Source organism: Protopterus annectens, chromosome 13.part0, assembly GCF_019279795.1.
Source record: "Protopterus annectens isolate FY-2018-M chromosome 13.part0, PAN1.0, whole genome shotgun sequence".
Classification (NCBI taxonomy): domain Eukaryota; kingdom Metazoa; phylum Chordata; order Ceratodontiformes; family Protopteridae; genus Protopterus; species Protopterus annectens.
In genome coordinates, this window is record NC_056747.1 from 1,268,076,204 (window position 1) to 1,268,096,927 (window position 20,724).

Consider the following 20,724-nt stretch of genomic DNA (forward strand, 5'->3'; position numbering starts at 1 on the left):
AATGGCAGTTATCACAGTAGAGTACCATGGCACTGCCATTTGTTAGAGCTACATCTGATGGCAGTTATCACAGTAGAGTACTGTGACACTATAGTTTGCTAGAGCTACATGTAATGGCAGTTATCACAGCAGAGAATGATGGCACTGTAGTTTGTTACAGCTACATGTAATGGCAGTTTTCACAGTAGAGTACCATGGCACTGTTGTTTCTTAGAGCTACATGTAATGATAGTTATCACAGTAGAATACCATAGCACAGTAGTTTGTTAGAGCTACATGTAATGGCAGTTATCACAGTAGAGTACCATGGCACTGTAATTTGTTAGAGCTACATGTAATGGCAGCTATCACAGTAGAGTACCATGGCACTGTTGTTCTTTAGAGCTATGTGTAATGGCACTTATCACTGTAGAGTACCATGGCAGTTTAGTTTGTTAGAGCTACATGCAGTGGCAGTTATCATAGTAGAGTACTGTGACACTGTAGTTTGTCAGAGCTACATGTAATGGCAGTTCTCACCGTAGAGTACCATGGCAGTGTAGTTTGTTAGAGCTACATATAATGGCAATTATCACAGCAGAGTACCATGGCACTGTAGTTTTTTACAGCTACATGTAATGACAGTTATCATAGTAGAGTACCACGGCACTGTAGTTTGTTAGTGCTACATGTAGTGGCAGTTATCACATTAGATTACCATGGCACTTTCAATTTGTTAGAGCTACGTGTATTTGCAGTTATGACAGTAGACGCCATGGCAGTGTCATTTGTTAGAGCTACGTGTGATGGCAATTATCACAGTAGAGTACTGTGACACTGTAGTTTTTGGTAGAGCTACATGTAATGGCAGTTATCACAGTAGAATACCATGGCAGTGTAGTTTTTTAGTTCTACATCTAATTGCAGTTCTCACAGTAGTTTGTTAGAGCTACATATAATGGCAATTATCAAAGTAGAGTACCATTTCAGTGTAGTTTATTAGAGCTACATGTAATGGGAGTTCTCACAGTAGAGTACCATGGCACTGTCGTTTTGCTTGAGCTACATGTAATGGCCATTATCACAGCAGTGTACCATAGCACTATAGTTTGTTAGAACTACATATAATGGCAGTTATCACAGTAGAGTACCATGGCACTGTAGTTTGTTAGAGCTACATGTAATGGCATTTCCTCTAAGTAGAGTACCATGGCACTGTAGTTTGTTAGAGCTACATATAATGGCAGTTATCACAGTAGAGTACCATCGCAGTGTAGTTTTTCAGAGCTACATGTAATGGCAGTTCTCACAGTAGAGTATCATGGCACTGTAGTTTGTTAGAGCTACCTGTAATGGCAGTTATCACAGTAGAGTACAATGGCACTGTAGTTTGTTAGGGCTACATGTAATGGCAGTTATCACAGTCCAGTACCATGGCACTCTTGTTTGTTAGAACCACATGTGAAGGCAGTTATCACAGTAGAGTACTATGACACTGTAGTTTGTTAGAGCTACATGTAATGGCAGTTATCACAGTAGAGTAACATGGCACTGCAGTTTGTTAGAGCTACATGCAATGGCCATTATAACAGGAGCATGCCATGGTACTGTCTTTTGTTAGAGCTACATGTAATGGCAGTTATCACAGTAGAGTACCATGTCAATCTTGTTTTTTAGAGCTAAGTGCGATGGCAGTTATCACAGCAGAGTACCATGGAACTGTCATTTTCCTAGAGCTACATGTAATGGCCATTATCACAGCAGAGTACCATGGCAGTGTAGTTTGTTAGAGCTACATAAAATGGCAGTTCTCACTTAATTTGTTAGCGTTACATATAATGGCAGTTTTCTAAGTACCATGGCAGTGTAGTTTGATACAGCTACAGGTAATGGCAATTATCACTGTAGAGTACCATGGCACTCTTGTTTGTTAGAAGCAGAGGTGATGGAAGTTATCACAGTAGAGTACTGTGACACTGTAGTTTGTTAGAGCTATATGTAATGGAAGTTATCACAGTAGAGTACTATGGAACTGTATTTTGTTAGAGCTACATGTCATGGCAGTTATCACAGTAGAGTACCATGGCACTGTCGATTGTTAGAGTTATATGTAATGGCAGTTATCATAGTAGAGTACCATGGCAGTGAAGTTTGTTAGAGCTACATGTAATGGCAGTTTTCACAGTTGAGTACTATGGCACTGTAGTTTGTTAGAGCTACATGTAATGACATATCGCACAGTAGAGTACCATGGCACTGTAGTTTGTTAGAGCTACATATAATGGCAGTTATTACTGTAGAGAACCATGGCAGTGTAGTTTGTTAGAGCTACATGTAATGGCAGTTATCACAGTAGAGTACCGTAGCACTGTAGTTTGTTACAGCTATATGTAATGGCATATCTCACAGTAGAGTACCATGACTCTGTAGTTTGTTAGAGCTACATATAATGGCAGTTATCACAGTAGAGTACCATGCAGTGTACTTTGTTAGAGCTACATAAAATGTCAGTTCTCACTGTAGTTTGTTAGAGTTACATATAATGGCAGTTATTACAGCACAGTACCATGGCAGTGTAGTTTATCAGAGCTACATGTAATGGCTGTTCTCACAGTAGAGTACCATGGCACTGTAGTTTGTTAGAGCTACATGTAATAGCAGTTATCACTGTAGAGTACCATGGCACTGTCGTTTGTTAGAGCTACATATAATGGTAGTTATCACAGTAGAGTACCGCGGCAGTGTAGTTTTTTAGAGCTACATAAAATGGCTGTTCTCACTGTAGTTGGTTTGAGTTCCATATAACGGCAGTTATCTCAGTACAGTACTATGGCAGTGTAGTTTGTTACAGCTACAGGTAATGGCAGTTATCACTGTAGAGTACCATGGCACTCTTGTTAGTTAGAATCACAGGTGATGGCAGTTATCACAGTAGAGTACTGTGACACTGTAGTTTGTTAGAGCTACATGTAATGGCAGCTATCACAGTAGAGTACCATGGCACTGTAGTTTGTTAGAGCTACATGTCATGGCAGTTATCACAGTAGAGTACCATGGCACAGTTGTTTGTTTGAGCTATATGTAATGGTTGTTATCACAGTGGAGTATCATGGCAGTGTAGTTTGTTAGAGCCACATGTAATGGCAGTTATCGTAGTAGAGTACTTTGACACTGTAGTTTGTTAGAACTACATATAATGGCAGTTATCACAGTAGAGTACCATGGCACTGTCATTTATCTAGAGCTACATGTAATGTCCAAAATCACAGGAGCATACCATGTCACTATCTTTTGTTAGAGCTACATGTAATGGCAGTTATCACAGTAGAGTACCATGGCACTGTAGCTTGTTACAGCTACATGTAATGGCAGTTCTCACAGCAGAGTACCATGGCGTTGTCATTTGGTAGAGCTACATTTAATGGCAGTTGTCACAGTAGAGTACATTGGCACTGTAGTTATTTTACAGCTACATGTTATGGCAGTTCTCACAGCGGAGTACCATGGTACTGTCATTTGTTAGAGCTACATATAATGGCAGTTATCACAGTAGAGTACCATGGCACTGTCGTTTGTTAGAGCTACATGTAATGGCAGTTATCACAGTAGAGTACAATGGCATTGTAGTTCGTTAGAGCTACATGTAATGACAGTTATCACAGTAGAGTACCATGGCACTGTCATTTGTTAGAGCTCCATCTGATGGCAGTTATCACAGTAGAGTACTGTGACACTATAGTTTGCTAGAGCTACATGTAATGGCAGTTATCACAGAAGAGAACCATGGCACTGTAGTTTGTTACAGCTACATGTAATGGCAGTTTTCTCAGTAGAGTACCATGGCACTGTTGTTTCTTAGAGCTACATGTAATGATAGTTATCACAGTAGAATACAATAGCACAGTAGTTTGTTAGAGCAACATGTAATGGCAGTTATCACAGTAGAGTACCATGGCACTGTAGTTTGTTAGAGCTACATGTAATGGTAGCTATCACAGCAGAGTACCATGGCACTGTATTTTGTTAGAGTTACATGTAATGGTAGTTATCGCAGTAGAGTACCATGGCACTGTTGTTCTTTAGAGCTACATGTAATGGCACTTATCACTGTAGAGTACCATGGAAGTTTAGTTTATTAGAGCTACATGTAGTGTCAGTTATCATAGTAGAGTACTGTGACACTGTAGTTTGTCAGAGCTACATGTAATAGCAGTTCTCACAGTACTGTACCATGGCAGTGTAGTTTGTTAGAGCTACATATAATGGCATTTATCACAGCAGAGTACCATGTCACTGTAGTTTTTTACAGCTACATATAATGACAGTTATCATAGTAGAGTACCACGGCACTGTAGTTTGTTAGTGCTACATGTAGTGGCAGTTATCACAGTAGATTACCATGGCACTATCAATTTGTTAGAGCTACATGTATTTGCAGTTATGACAGTAGACTCCATGACAGTGTCATTTGTTAGAGCTACGTGTGATGGCAATTATCACAGTAGAGTACTGTGACACTGTAGTTTTTGATAGAGCTACATGTAATGGCAGTTATCACAGTAGAATACCATGTCAGTGTAGTTTGTTAGTTCTGTATGTAATTGCAGTTCTCACAGTAGTTTGTTAGAGCTACATATAATGGCAGTTATCAAGGTAGAGTACCATTTCAGTGTAGTTTATTAGAGCTACATGTAATGGGAGTTCTCACAGTAGAGTACCATGGCACTGTCGTTTTGCTCTAGCTACATGTAATGGCCATTATCACAGCAGTGTACCATAGCACTATAGTTTGTTAGAGCTACATATAATGCACAGTAGAGGGCCATGGCACTGTAATTTGTTAGAGCTACATGTAATGGCAGTTAGCACAGTAGAGTACCATAGCACTCTTTTTTAGAGCTACATGTGATGGCAGTTATCACAGTAGAGTACCATGGCACTGTCATTTTGCTAGAGCTACATGTAATGGCTGCTATCACAGCAGCGTACCATGGCAGTGTAGTTTGTTAGAGCTACATGTTATGGGAGTTATCACAGTAGAGTACCATGGCACTGTCATTTGTTAGAGCTACATGTAATGGCAGTTGTCCCAGTAGAGAACCATGTCACTGTTGTTTCTTAGAGCTACATGTAATGGCAGTTATCACAGTAAAGTACCATGGCACTGTCATTTATTAGTGCTGCATGTAATGGCAGTTATTACTGTAGAGTACCATGGCAGTGTAGTTTGTTAGAGCTACATGTAATGGTAGTTATCATGGTAGAGTACTGTGACATTGTAGTTTGTCAGAGCTACGTCTAATGGCAGTTCTCACAGTAGAGTACCTTGGCACTGTCATTTCCTAGAGCTACATTTTAATGGCCATTATCACAGCAGCGTACAATGGCAGTGTAGTTTGTTAGAGCTACATGTAATGGCAGTTATCACAGTAGAGTACCATGGCACTGTAGTTTGTTAGAGCTACATGTAACGGCAGCTATCACAGCAGAGTGCCATGGCACTGTATTTTGTTAGAGCTACATGTAATGGTAGTTATCACAGTAGAGTACCATGGCACTGTTGTTCTTTAGAGCTACATGTAATGGCACTTATCACTGTAGAGTACCATGGCAGTTTAGTTTATTAGAGCTACATGTAGTGTCAGTTATCAGAGTAGAGTACTGTGACACTGTAGTTTGTCAGAGCTACATGTAATGGCAGTTCTCACAGTAGAGTACCATGGCAGTGTAGTTTGTTAGAGCTACATATAATGGCAGTTATCACAGCAGAGTACCATGGCACTGTAGTTTTTTACAGCTACATGTAATGACAGTTATCATAGTAGAGTACCACGGCACTGTAGTTTGTTAGTGCTACATGTAGTGGCAGTTATCGCAGTAGATTACCATGGCACTATCAATTTGTTAGAGCTACATGTATTTGCAATTATGACAGTAGACTCCATGGTGGTGTCATTTGTTAGAGCTATGTGTGATGGCAATTATCACAGTAGAGTACTGTGACACTGTAGTTTTTGATAGAGCTACTTGTAATGGCAGTTATCACAGTAGAATACCATGGCAGTGTAGTTTGTTAGTTCTACATGTAATTGCAGTTCTCACGGTAGTTTGTTAGAGCTACATATAATGGCAGTTATCAAAGTAGAGTACCATTTCAGTGTAGTTTATTAGAGCTACATGTAATGGGAGTTCTCACAGTAGAGTACCATGGCACTGTCGTTTTGCTCGAGCTACATGTAATGGGCATTATCACAGCAGTGTACCATAGCACTATAGTTTGTTAGAGCTACATATAATGGCAGTTATCACAGTAGAGTACCATGGCACTGTAGTTTGTTAGAGCTACATGTAATGGCAGTTATCACAGTAGAGTTCCATGGCACTGTAGTTTGTTACAGCTACATGTAATGGCAGTTATCACAGTAGAGTACCATAGTACTCTTTTTTAGAGCTACATGTGAGGGCAGTTATCACAGTAGAGTACCATGGGACTATCATTTTGCTAGAGCTACATGTAATGGCTGCTATCACAGCAGTGTACCATGGCAGTGTAGTTTGTTAGAGCTACATGTTATGGGAGTTATCACAGTAGAGTACCATGGCACTGTTTGTTAGAGCTACATGTAATGGCAGTTATCCCAGTAGAGTACCATGGCACTGTCGTTTCTTAGAGCTACATGTAATGGCAGTTATCACAGTAGAGTACCATGGCACTGTCATTTATTAGAGCTGCATGTAATGGCAGTTATTACTGTAGAGTACCATGGCAGTGTAGTTTGTTAGAGCTACATGTAATGGTAGTTATCATGGTAGAGTACTGTGACACTGTAGTTTGTCAGAGATACATCTAATGGCAGTTCTCGCAGTAGAGTACCATGGCACTGTCATTTCCTAGAGCTACATTTTAATGGCCATTATCACAGCAGCGTACCATGGCAGTGTAGTTTGTTAGAGCTACATGTAATGGCAGTTATCACAGTAGAGTACCATGGCAGTGAAATTTGTTAGAGCTAAGTGCAATGGCAATTATCACAGTAGAGTACCATGGCAGTGTAGTTTGTTAGACCTGCATGTAATGGCAGTTATCACAGTAGAGTTCCATGGCACTGTGGTTTGTTAGAGCTACGTGTAATGGCAGTTATCCCAGTAGAGTACCATGGCACTGTAGTTTGTTAGAGCTCCATGTTATGTGAGTTATCACAGTAGAGTACCATGGCACTGTCATTTGTTAGAGCTACATGTAATGACAGTTATCACAGTAGAGTACCATGGCAGTGTAGTTTGTTAGAGCTACATGTAATGACAGTTATCACAGTAGAGTACCATGGCAGTGTAGTTTGTTAGAGCTACATGTAATGGCAGTTATCACAGTAGAGTGCCATGGCAGTGTAGTTTGTTAGAGCTACATGCAATGGCAGTTATCACAGTAGAGACTACCATGGCAGTGTAGTTTGTTAGAGCTACATGTAGTTGCAGTTATTACAGTAGAGTACCATGGCACTGTTTGTTAGAGCTACACGTTATGGGAGTTATTACAGTAGAGTACCATGGAACTGTCATTTTGCTAGAGCTACATGTAGTGGCCATTTTCACAGTGGAGTACCATGGCACTGTCATTTGCTAGAGCTACATGTAATGGCAGTTATCACAGTAGAGTACCATGGCACTGTAGTTTGTTAGAGCTACATGCAATGGCAGTTATCACAGTAGAGTACCATGGCACTGTAGTTTGCTAGAGCTACATGTAATGGGAGAATAATATTGGATAATATAGAATGATGGTGCACAGTCTGATAAAATATATATTTTTTAAGTTGTTAAACAAAACCCTTCATACTTCCCGTTTAGTTATGCAAACTTTTTTGTGCAGTGTGTCTGACTCAATATCAACTACTGGTCATTGTGCAAGAAGCACAATGCTGGACTGCACGGTCAAAGGGCCGGAGTCCAACTCTGTTTTGTCAGAGTGAGGACTTGCTACTTTGCACTGCCTGGCAGCATTTGAATAAAGAATACCCTGTTTGTAGTAGGCAAAATAATAAACCTGCACTGATGTTAAATTTGGTTGACTTCTTCGAAACAGTCACCAAAGCCATGGACGAGGGGAAATAGTGCACACTGCCTACCTTGACTTAGCTAAAGCCTTTAACACTATCCCCTGCTCGGGCACAATAGGTAAACTCTCCTAGCTAGGCATCAGCTCGTATGTTATCAGATGGGTAGCTAACTGCTCACTGATAGAACCCAGTCAAAGTAGGGGAAGCCACCTCTAGTAGTAGACCAGAAATGAGTGGTGTACCCCATGGAGTGGTCTTGGGGCCTCTACTGTTTGGCATATGCTTTTCTGAGGTGCAAGCCATAACCAGTTGTCTGTGGCTGACCAAGTTTGCAGATGACTGCAAACTGGACGCTGTCTTAAATTTCCCTTGTGATGTGAACATCCTCCAAGAGGGCCTTACACAAACTGATGACTGGTGCCAGAAGTATGGCCTCAAACTGAATGCCAAAAAAATGTGTCATTACCCCCTTTTGGGAAATGGTATCCCCACTCATTATCACATTAATAACAGTGTACTAAGCATGCAATCAGTAGTGATGGACTTGGGCACCCAGGTTGATAGCAACCTGACCTTTGACCACCACATTGACTCCATTGTATGGAAGGCTTTCTACATGGCCCACCTCACAAATAAGGGTATTTCTTACAGGAACAAGGAGGCCATAACATCCCTGTACTCCTCCCTTATCAGACCCATTACTGAGTACAATGCCCCCTTCAGCATGTACCTTACCAAGCACATGTAGCAGTTGGAGACACCACAGAGGTTCCTGACTAGGAAAATCCAGGGTCTCAAACACCTATCCTACACAGATAGGCTAAAAGCCCTGTCCCTCTACTCAGTCAGAGGTGACCTGTGTCTGGCATACAAGGCCATCTCAGACCCAGCCTTGATGGAGTTGCTGCATATTCATAAGACAAACTCCACTCAAGCAGCCCACATGCAAGGCCTTAACCTGGTCTGTGATATTAATAGAATTTGTTGGTAGGGTAGATTTGTGTTCCAAAGATTCCCCCATCTGTGGAATAGACCCCTATCCATGTCAAGCAGAGTACCTATCTAGCCCTCTTTAAGAGGAATCTGATGACTGCATGGGAAACAGAAAATACACCTGTGGGATCCCAACTGTGTCCCTGCTGGACAGGGGAAACAGTTACTGACTTTGTGGGAACATGGGAAAAATTCTTGGCTAGACTTATAAGGGCATCCGGGCCAGTAGCCTAGTATCATCCTATGAACCTATGTTATCATAAACAGTGTGTTGGAGGGACAGTCAAATCAGGTATGACTCGCTCCTGTAGGACTGTGATGGTGTTTTGTAATGCTAGACTCTGAAGAGGTATAAATTAGGCTGTACCTACAAAGAAGTTGTAAGTGTTTGCCTCAGTCCAGTAGGAAGGGTCTGAAAAATAGTACTGAAGCTTCCAGCACCAAGTACTGGATAATTTTTCATTAGGTCTAAGTGTCTTTAAGACTTTATTGGTATTTATGCATCACTTATGGCCTAGACATGTGCACAGATTGACTAAATATGGATAGTTTTGTTGTGAGATGATTTCCTATTCTGTGTGATATAAGACAACATACCTACAATAATTTCACCAGCTTAATGCACTGCATTTTTAAATGTTGGTTTTCTGTCATATTCTTTTCTTAGATTGTTCTCCTTCTCAAAAGGAAAAAAAACAGCAAGGAAGTATTTCATTTCTAATTCTCATTCTGTGGTATGTCATGTCAGAATGTATGAGTGTTCATTACTTGGACTAGGATTTTAATAATGTAAAAAATTAAGGATAGTCGATATGTTAATGTTTTACTCTTATATGTGGAGTTGCAGCATGTAAGGACTTCCTGCTGCAGAAGATGTTACACAGCTGTATGGAACAAGAGAAAGGGGGCAACACGTAACATAAATTAATATTCTCTTTACCTCAACCTTTCTGCCTACTTAAAAAAGTTCTATTTTATATCATCATTTGACTAGATAGCAAAAAACTCACCTTTTTAGCGAGACAAAATTTGTACAAGAAAATAACATAGTGGGGGATCTATCCACCAATCAACATTTAGTTTATAAGGTTACCACCTGTCCATCTTTATAAAGGACAGTCCTTATCTGGGCAACTAAATTGTGGAAAACATAGAAAAACTACAAATGAACTCAAGAGTTTAATGTCAAAGGGTATACTTTGTCTCCTCAAATAAACACAGAAAAACAATTATTTTGTATCTAAAACATGTTAATATTACACAAAAGAAGAGAAACAATTCACATTCTATAAGAGCAAGTTTTTATTTTGGTAAAAATGTGAAGTCCAGTGAAGTCCAGTCCTTTGCATCGGTTATCGGCATTGTTTGTGCTGCAAAGTCACGTTTCCTTTCACATATCCCACTTACAGCATCTGAAAAGGTCGATGTCCTATCAGATTATGCCTGAATCATTAGAAATAAGAATATTTCTAAGAAAACCAAGACCATATATGGGGAAGAAATGCATTTCACTGTGCTCTAAGACAGAAGTGGTGAACTTCATGACACCCATGCAGATGGACAATACAGTTACGACTACTGAATCCTACACAATTGCACTTTATAAGCACTTACATGAGTGCATGGATCGTGCTATCCCAAACAGAACCAAGGTACTATCCTCCATAAAAAGGAAGCCAATCTGGTGGTCCCCTGCCATAAACAAACTGTACAACAGAAGGAAGAAACTCTTGCAAAAGAGAGTAAAATCCCACGAGTGGAGGAGCTCCCTGGTCAGCCTCAGTAAGAAGCTGCGATCCCTGATAAAATCCTCCAAAGCTAGTTACAAAAACAAAATCACCACTGATTCTAAAGACAACCACAAAGAATTCTATAGCTATATCAAGAATCTCAATGGCAACACTCAGATCTGCTCTGAGTTACAGCATAATGGCACTAAATATACAGAACCAACTGATATTGCCAACATCCTGGCAGATAGGTTCAGTGCTAACTTTACCCCCCTCTCACCCCCTAAAGAGCCCATCTCTATACCGGAAGAATGCAAAGTTCCTGTAATCACGGCTGCACAGGTAAAAACCACACTCTCCAAAGCCAAGAACACAGCATCCATGGGACCAGACAACATCCCAGGCTGCGATCTACACAAACTACAGAATGAACTGGCAGCCCACCTAAGTACCATGTTCAATCATAGCCTCACCTCAGGCTTTGTGCCTGCTGAATGGCACACAGCAATGGTTATCCCACTCCACAAGGGGGGAGCCACCACAGACCCTGGGAACTACCGCCCCATTAGCCTGATGAGCCTGGTCTGCAAGGCCATGGAATGTATCATCATAGAACTTATAAACAAAGATATTGGTAATCTCCAAACTCTGGATCCCACCCAGTTTGGGTTTGTAAAAGGCAGATCATGTCTCCTAAACCTGGTAGACTTCTTTGAAGCAGTCACCAAAGCCGTAGACAAGGGTAAGGTGGTTCACTCAGCCTATCTAGATCTTGCCAAGGCTTTTAACACCATCTCCCACTCTGGAATTATAGATAAACTCACTAAACTAGGTATAAATCCCTATGTCACAAGATGGGTTGCCAACTGGCTCACTGACAGAACCCTCACTGTGAAAGTAGCAGACTCCAAATCCGACTTCAGACCAGTGACAAGTGGAGAACCACAGGGTTCAGTCCTGGGCCCTCTCCTGTCTGGTATCTACTTCTCTGAAGTACAGGCTAACACAGAAGGTCTTTGGCTAATGAAGTTCACAGATGACAGAAAACTAGGAGCCATAATCGAAACTCCTAACAATGTGGACATCCTGCAAAAGGGCCTCACTGAGACAGATGCCTGGTGTCAAAGTCATGGCCTCAAGCTCAATGCCAAAAAGTGCATTGTCATCCCCTTTGGTAAAAACTCTGTACCCATGAACTACAACATAGGCGGTAGTATACTTAACACTGAAAGTGTGATAAGAGACCTTGGGACACAGGTGGACAGTAGTCTCTCCTTTGATAATCACATCACCACAGTAGTCAGGAAATCCTTCTACGTGGCACACCTCATCACAAAAGGTTTCTCATCCAGAAAAAAAGAGGTCATTGTTCCCCTCTACTCATCACTCATTAGACCCATTATAGAGTACAATGCCCCTTTTGGTATGTACCTCACAAGACATCTACAACAACTGGAAAGGCCGCAGAAATACCTCACAAAGAAGATTACCGGCCTCAAACAGATACCCTACACAGACCATCTCAAAAAACTCCAGCTTTACTCCGTCTCATATCGCCTACTCAGAGGTGATCTCTGCCTAACATACAAAGCTATGTCAAACCCAGAGCTGTTGGACATGCTCCACTTAAAGAAATCCCAATCCCTCTGAGCTACATGCTCTAGGGACCTAAACCTTGTCACCACATTAAACAGAACATGCCGGAGGGATAGATTCCTGTCCCAGAGACTTCCCATACTTTGGAATAAACTACCTATCTATATCAAACAAAGCTCCTCATTAGCACTCTTCAAGAAAAATCTTGATGATTGGATGGGAAATAGGAAATTCACCCCGAGGATCACCTCTGTGGCTCTGCTCGACAGTGGCACAGGAAAATAATTTTCTTGGGTGGCAAAAGCCAGGGTACCTTTTTGGCTGGGCTTGTATAGGCCCTAGGGCCGATAGCCTAGTACCTACCTATGAACCTATGAACCAGTAAATGAGGCTACCTAAAAAAATTCAAATTAAACTGTATTTAAAATTAAACAGAGGTCAGCTGTAAGCATCATGCAAAATGTCAGAGAAGAAGCCAGCAGTAAGAAATTTTAAGAGAGATGTAATAAAAAATGGTTGCAGAGCAGACATCTTTAAGGAGACATTTTACATCACCTGGACATTCCACTTTTGGGTACAAAGAGAAGTGGTGTCCTGTTTACAAAGAGATGGACAGAATTTAGAAGCCCCTCCCTTCTGCCCAGAGACAGCAAAGTTCACAGTGCCCACCTCTACATCAGAAGCTACCAAGATTAAGAAATGAGCCACAGTGTGATCTGACCAAGCTAAGGTTGTAGAAGAGATGTCTCTTCAACCGTACAAAGTCATTAAACTGGACACAAAGAAGTGATTAAAAAGGGATCATGGGGAGAGATTCTGAATTTCTGCATGGAAGAAACAGAGAAGCAGACATATAGAGTGATTAAGACATAGAAATGCATTTCACTGTGTTCTAAATTAAAGTAAGTTTCACTTATTTAGAACTTAAATTCTTCATAAGAAAACAAAAGATGAAAGTCTTAATGCTCAAAGTAAAAGAACAATTTTATGCTAATGTACAAAACTTCAAATGGAAAACCACCAAGACCTTTTCAAACAGCTCAAAAATACAGAGAGAAGACAAAAAGGGACACAGCTGTATGATGAGAATAAAATGCTTCTTTATATATTGGTTTTGATGCTCACTTGAAATTCCTTCACAGAAAAACTAGACAAAGAATGCAGGCATGGGATTTACTTTGGGAAATAGAATACAGAGATCTTTGAAAAGTACATTTAACATTTATTAATTAAAGCAAATACCAGCCTGATAGATTAGTTGTTTCTAAAGTAAGTGAGATGCTTATAGGCCAAAGGAGTAGAAGATTATGTTTTTCAAACTGAGGCTGTAATCATTCATTTTAGCAGATATTGCACAAATCGTCACAGCTTATATGTATGGTGATAAAGATACAACTTTATAAGGATTTACTATGCTAAATGCAAAGCATTACTGGTAAACATCACTGACTGTCATCTGTGCCACTAAAAAGCAAACATTTAAATGAGCTAGCATTACGTATGCTTTCTCAATGCATTGTTTTCAGTTCTTTAAATACTAAATCTTATCCATAATCACTAGTCATTTTCCAAGTGCCCTGATCAATCCTGCTATCAATCTAAATCTAGCAGAATGTTTTCTTCATGGATGCAGCTAGAAGCAATGTACCAAGGTTTGCTGTATTTTCCTGTTTAGTAGTTGCAAAAGAATGAATCATTTAAACGCAACAAGGTACTTCATCACATGAGTATGATTTGTTCTTTTGTAGAGACTAAATAGCAGTTGGGCTACAGAATTCTCCATAAAGTGGTAGGAAATGGCTATTTAGATGCAATTAAAGTTATTCTGTTTTCAGCTGTCTCTCTCGTATCGTGTTATTCTTCCTGAGCAGCCATCAATCTACTTGTATAGTTTTTTACTTTCAGTTATTTTGCCTGATTCTATATTAAGTAAAAGTGTTTTCATTTATTTCATTATAAAAAAAAAATGCAACCGTTTTTTTATATTTATTAGATTATAAGGGTAGCCTCACAGCATGAGTGACTGCACCCACCCTTTTTGAAAACAGACTGGCTATAAGCTACTATAATTTAAAGTTCTTCTATGGCCATTAAGTAACGCTGTGAAGAAGCTATGACTGGATGAACACAACTGCTGACAGTGTAAGTCCGAGGAACCAATGCAGGCACCAGTTTGTATAAAGCACATGTACACTTAGTAGTCCATCTAACAAATCAAACTATTTGCCTACTAGACTTTGCAGTTCAAAATGAAAACATAACTGCACCTTTGGCTACTTTCCACTATTTACAGTCAAAACAAACCCTCCAGGAAACAGGATTTTTTTTCTAGATGCCCCAAACTGTAAGCTTCAACCAGAGGCTGATTCCAGCTCTGTAGTCCAGTTGCTTTCATCGTATATACTCCACAAGTTAGGTGCAACTCCTCCAGGATTTTTTAGGTAAGCTTTTTTTTTGCATTTTTCTTCCACCTTTTCTTCATTTTACCAACCCTTTTGCCCCATCCACTCCAGGTCTCCATGCTCCCACACTTATTCCAATAATTTATTGGGGCTGGTTATGGATCAAAGACAACAGTGCAATATTATTTATTTATTTATTTATTTAGTTTACATTTGTTTACTGGGAAAGTCTAACTGGACACAATTCCTTTTTCAGCAGAAGTCTGGGGAGAAAAGCTTTACATTTACAACAGGACATCTCATGCATTCTATTTTCCAAAGAAAATCTCATGCCTGCATTCTTCGTCTATTTTTTTCTGTGTAGCAATTTCAAGTGAAATCAAGTTAAATTTAATATGATTGCAGTCAGCAAAGCAAAAGCAAGCAACAGGGCAATATTACTTAAATTAGTACCACTGCAGTCAACAAGCAGTGGGGGAGGGGTCTTACTTGGTCTACCCTGTTTTTCCCACTTTCCCTTCTGGCTACGTGATATGGCCCTGGGTAGGTGTGTAATGTAGGCTTGTGGTGTATCAGTCTGCATCTGCAGTAGCTCAAACAAGCCCACTGCCACCTCCTGATCATATCTCCTCTGGCAGTATCCTTAACCTCCACCAAGGATCATTGTCAAGTCAGATTCCCATATACCACCCTCCCCACAGGATGGGCATGGCCATCCCTCCCTACAGCTGCATCAGTTGATCAAAACCCTAATTGGACCCATGTTGCCTGGGTTATAATCAGGGTTTTATCCCTTTACATCATCAGGGAAGCTTGGATATTTTTACGTAAGTGGCTATTCAGCCTTCTAAACCTCTACATGAGGAACAAACTTTCTGTATTCCTGTTGCAAGCTCTTTTTGTACAGCATTAATTGTCAACCAGGCTGACAAGTCCCAGTGCAACCTCCATTTGGGGGATTTCAACTTCCAGTTCCTTATTTATATATTTTAATTCCTCAGTTGCAGAACCATATAGAAAAAAAAAAAAAAGAAAAGGAAATGTCAAAAAAGTGAATCATTGGTTGATGCTATAAAAGAAACAATGCTGGAAATGATTGCCTATGACAAACACCACTCAAGTTAAAATCCACCTATTTGCAAGTGGTAAGTTGTAACACCAAGTGGTGGCTATATCAGCACTAGCAGAATAACTGTAACTTAGTATATTGGCTGGCTTCTTCAATATTATGCAATAGCTGAGACCTTGATACTAGATTGGACTGATTGGTTGCAGCATATAAAATGAAATCTGGAAAGGGGTGTGGCCACTGTAGATTTACCAGTAGTCACATCTGAGAACCATTGTGTGTTTCTGCATGAAAAACATTTTAGATAAGTATCAGGTGCTCTTAGTAAGATTGCAGAGGAAAACACTGAGTTGAGATGCAGGTCGATGAATTATTTGACTTGGCTGTTGTTATTTATTTATTTATTTATTTCCAGTTTGATTAATGGGGAAGTCCACTGGGCCCAGAGAGCCCAGTTTCAGTGGAGGCCTGGGGAGAAAAGTTCCATGAAACAGATTGAAGTAAAGATAGCAGTCCAATAAAAATAAAAGTACAAGTACAAATACATGTCAAATAATACAAAGTGTGAGCAATATTGACCATAGTGGAAAAATATCATGCAAATACATTTTAACAAATTCACACAGTTAAAGTCAAAAGTCAAAAGCTATTTACAATATTTACAGAGTGTGAGAGATCGTATGGGAATTAGCTATAGAAGGTTATAGCCAGCTATAAGGTGCTTAGGAACTCAGGAGGATACCCTCCCAGGGGCCTTTGTTAAAGAATTCTAGGTAGGGAGAGTGCAGTTACATTTCCATTTGGAGAAGAGGTTGGTGTAAAGCTGATTTTTGAAGTTGTTTGTGTTTGACATTGTCCTTAGTGTGGATGGGAGAGAGTTCCATTTCGTACCTAAGGAGAAGGAGAGGAGAAGTTGTCCAGCAGGACGTTTAGGTTTGTGGACAGTAATTAAGTTTTGGTGTTCAGATCTGAGAGTTCTAATTGGGGTGTATGGGGGAAGGATGTTAGTTAGAGCGAGGCATTTGGTTGGATTAAATATTAGTCTATGTGCTTTAGTGAGCTGGAGGAAGTCCAGGTAACTTGTGAATTCTAACCAGTTGAGGGATTGGAGGGTAACACAGTGATGAGTAGAATGTTTGGCTTTGGTGGCAAATTTAGAACTTTTGTTATAATAGCTTTCAAGTTTGGAAGTGATGGAAGACCATAGTTTAGTTAGTAGCAAGGTGCCGTACAGAAGGGAAGAAAGGAGGTAAGAGGAGGCCAGAGTCTGCCTAGTAGAAGTAGAGAGAAAGTGGTTGTTCCTGTATAGCATACCTAGTTTTTGGTGGGTTTTCTTTATATTTTGCTGAATATGGATGTCGAACTTGAGGTGTTTGTCTATAGTTACACCGAGTAGTTTGGCAAAGAGAACAACTTTGATCGGAGAGTTGCTTTGGCTAAGGACTTAGAAGGAATTTTTATAAAGACAGAAAGATTTTGAGGGTGTGAATAGTAGTATTTTAGATTTGTTAGCATTGAGAGAAAAGTGATTTTGGCACATCCAGATCTTAGTAGTTGAGAAGGCAGTCTGAGTTTTAGATAGGAGTTCAGGGAAGTTAGAGGCAGAGCAGACAAGTGTAGAGTCATCTGCATATTGGTTTCTCCTCAAATACTTTTTATTTTCAATTAAGATAACATTTACATAATATTTCTAAATATAATTTTAAACAACTATATACAGTATTTACAATGGCCTGACTTTCAATTATATACACTGTATGTTATTAAATATAGAATTAACAGATCAGTTATCAGAGATACAATATTGTTTATTGCAAAGTGTCCAACAAAGATATAACTTTCTTCCAAGGATTATTTACCAATGGCCTGGGATAGATTCATAGTTCTTTGATTTTTATTTCCATCGGTGCAGTTTTCTTCAGTAGAGTGTAGAATTCTTCCAAGGTCGGGGGTGTATTTGAATTCCACTTTCTGATTACACATTTCCTTGATATAGAGAGTATTGTCCATAACAGATACATATTTGTCTTATTCAGGTAGGGACCTTCATTTACATTTAGTATAATCAATACTTTAGTTAAGGTAAAGGATTCATTAAATAAAGCTTGTAAAAAATGATTGATTCCATTCCAATATGATTTAATTTTATTACATTCATAAAAATATGAATCCAGTCTGCTTTATTTGACTTTTCACACCTCCAGCAAAAACATTTGTAGTAGTACTGATCTTTTTAATTCTATCTGGTGTTAAAAATGCTCTATGTAAGTATTTCCAGTTAAATATTTTCCAGTACTGTGTATTAGAGGTGTAATTAACTGATAGTAAGATGTTAGTTTTAATTTCTTCTATTAACTGCAGTGATTGACCTTTTGTTAAGAACTGTCAGTATAATGGTTTGGGAATTGTTTTATATGTTATTAACTCTTTATATAGATTTGAAATTGAATTTTTCTTTTCACAACTATTATATATAAATTTATACAGAAAACATATTAGATTTGTAATATCTTTAAATGAGGAATTATTAATTAATCTGCATAAATCTTGAATGTACATTAGAATGCTTTATAAGGTTAACCAGTCCTGTGTTGGAATATTGTAAGCAGTTTTTATCATATGTATATCTAAACCATTTAATTTATTTACACATTGAAACCAGCATAAGAATCCATTTTGTTCCCAGGAGGTTATTGTTTCCCTATATATTTTGTGAGGAAATTTCTTAGTGATGGTAAATGGGGTTAAAAGGTCAAACCAAAGTTTTAGATCTATGTTTGCATTGATAAGTTTCCTAAAGGAATTGATGTAATGATTAATTAGTGTTGTTTTAGAAGGTTTTGTTATATTATATTGTATACTTATGCATAGTATGTACCAGGGTTTGTTTGATTTGTCTACTATTAATTTTTTTTTAACAGATTAAGTTCATTTGTTAATATAGCCGTTGTTAATTCTTTTCAGTTGGCAAAAGAATTTGGTTTATCCAGTCTATTGTAGTTTTAAGCACAGATGCTTTTATATATGTTTCTATTTCTGTGAAGTTCAGTCCTCTTTGTTTCCAGGGTCTAATGTGATGAATTTACAGCTACTCTATTCTTTTTGGGATACCATAAAAATTTTATTAAACATGAGTTTATTTCTTTAAGAATGCATCTTTCAGGCATTAACTGTATTGCTAATACTACATATAGTATTTTTGGCAATTAGACCATTTTTATTAATTGCAATCTGTCTTCAAAAGTTAATATAATTTTGTTCCATTTTTCTATATATATTTTTATTGTTTCAATAATGTTTTTATAATTTATTAATATTGTTTTGTTTATATTTTTGCATAACACTATTCCTAAATAATTTAGCATAAGTTCTTGTTTTCCTATGATGAATTTATCTGTAACTTGTAGTTCTTTTTTCTTATTTAAAAATAGAAATTTTGATTTTGATCTATTAAAGTTTAGACTTGAAATCTTAAAAAATGTCTCCATTACTTCTTCTAGCTCTCCTAACGACTCTCTGGAGTTTGATAGGGTTAAAAAAATATCATCAGCAAAAAGCATTATTTTAGATATGCACTGGTCATAGACTTCTATTCCTTTTATTCTTGGATTATTGCATATTATTTCTGCAAGTATTTCTATAGCCAAAGCAAGTAAAATAGAAGAAAGGGGGCATCCTTGTTTAGTACCTTTCATTATATGGATAGATTCTGAGGTGAAAGGACTTAATTTAATGTAGGCTAAGTTATTAATATATATGTTTGTTAGTAATAAGATGAAGGGAGGAGGAAATTCAAATAATGCTAAAGTTTTAAATAGATATTCCCAGTTGTGGGACTCAAAGGCTTTTTCTATGTCTAATCCGATTATAAGTGTTTCTCTATCTTCTTTATTCATATAATCTATAAGAGTAAGTATCCTTTTAATATTATTATGTGTGTGCCTGTTATATAAAAATCCAGTTTGATCATTATTAATTGTCTTTGAAAGTGGGATTTTCATTCTGTTAGCTAGGATTGACATGAATATTTTGCAATCATTATTCAGTAGTGATATAGGTCTGTATGAGGTGCAAAGGTCTGATGGTTTATTATCATTTAGAATTGGTGTTATGAGAGAATATTTCCATGAGGGTGGTATTTTTGCTTCTGACTGGACTTCTAGCAAAGTTTTATGAAAAAGGGAGATTACTGTTGAAGGGAAGAGTTTGTAAATTTCCGTTATTATACCATCTATCCCTGGAGCATTGTTAGATTTACTTTCTTTTATCTTGTCAACAATTTCTTTGTAGGATATAGATTTTTGTAGGTCTAGTTTTAAAAGTTTTTGGGAATTTTTTTATATTGATAAGGTTTGTATCTAAGTTTATTTGGCTGGTACCTAAATCTTCTTTTTTGAAGTGTTCCATATAATGGAACCGAAATGCTTCAAGGATGTCTCCTATATCTGATACTTTTTTACCTTTCTTTTCATGATATATACTACTAATGTTATTTGTTTTAGATTGTATTTTAATTCTTGTAGATAAGTTATGTAGATATCTGGGGGAGGTGGCTAATGAGTTTATTTTAAATTTTTCCAAGGCTAGACAAGTTTTGTGTGTTAGAATTTCATTATATTTTTTATTTAATTCCTCTATTTCTTTTTTGACTTCTGGACAATTCTGATTTTTTTTAGATTTTGCTGTCAAGAGTCTGGTTTGCAAGTCTAATGATTCAGATTCCCACTCTCTAACTTTGTTTTTGTACCAGCTAAGGTCTTATCAAATGAATACAATTTTAATGAGTCCCAAACCATGACTCTACTGATTTCTGTTGTATTATTAATTTCAAGAAATAAGTGTAGTTCTGACAACATCCAGGATCTGAATTCTTTAATTTTTGTGATATATGATGGAAT